Below are 948 nucleotides of genomic sequence, written 5' to 3'. Positions count from 1 at the left end.
TTAATTAATATTATAGTACCTACCAGAGTAATTTTCTTTTTTTTTTTCAAAATTCACTTTTAATTTTGAATTACTAAAAAATAATTTATTGTATTTGAAAATACTGCTCAACCCTGAATATCCACAGTCCACACTAATAAACCGTCTCCGCTCAGAATTCCCCCCCCCCCCCCCAAAGTACCAACTAAATTTAATTTTCTATTTTTACTGTCCTAAAAGGAGATGACAGACACAAATTAAAAAATTAAAAATAAAACACACATTATTGTAACACCATCATTCATACATTCATCACTCGGAATCTAAAATAGGGATGATCATGTTCAAAAAAATACCGTGTATATTTTGAATAAATGTATTTTCTTAATATGCATTGATTTTCATTCTCTTGAACTTTCACACCATTAAAAATATTAATTGGGTTGAACTTTCCATTCTTTGTTGTACATTTCTATTTTTTCTTTTGAAATACCTACCTACATCAACAAAATATAATTTATCTAATATACATATTATAGCACAAATAATCATTATTTTTATTTATTTAGATAGATAAACTTATAAGGAATCTTGTATTACATTTTTAAATCTTAGATTTAAAAAGAAATTATTTTCAAATCTTAACTCAAAATAATTTGCTAATTTTCGTGATTTTTCCATATTTTGTCAATTATTGAACTTTAAATGCTAATAAAATAAAACTGTGACTAAGGATTTTTAATATTTTTCAAATGTCATTGTAACAATATAGTAGGCGCCAGGGACTGGAACCGTACCGAAATTGACCGGTTTTGGACCGAAACCTTTTGAAAATCTTGGGACCGAAACCGGACCAGAACCCTTAAATACATTTTTTTTAGGAACCGAAATCGAATCCGAAACCTATATTTTGATGTAGAGATTTTACAGATTTTTCGGTTCCAAATCCATATATATTTTATCTATACA

This window comes from Acyrthosiphon pisum, chromosome A1 (assembly GCF_005508785.2).
Source record: "Acyrthosiphon pisum isolate AL4f chromosome A1, pea_aphid_22Mar2018_4r6ur, whole genome shotgun sequence".
Taxonomy (NCBI): domain Eukaryota; kingdom Metazoa; phylum Arthropoda; class Insecta; order Hemiptera; family Aphididae; genus Acyrthosiphon; species Acyrthosiphon pisum.
The sequence above is the reverse complement of the archived record's forward strand: the minus strand, read 5'-3'. Positions refer to the sequence as shown.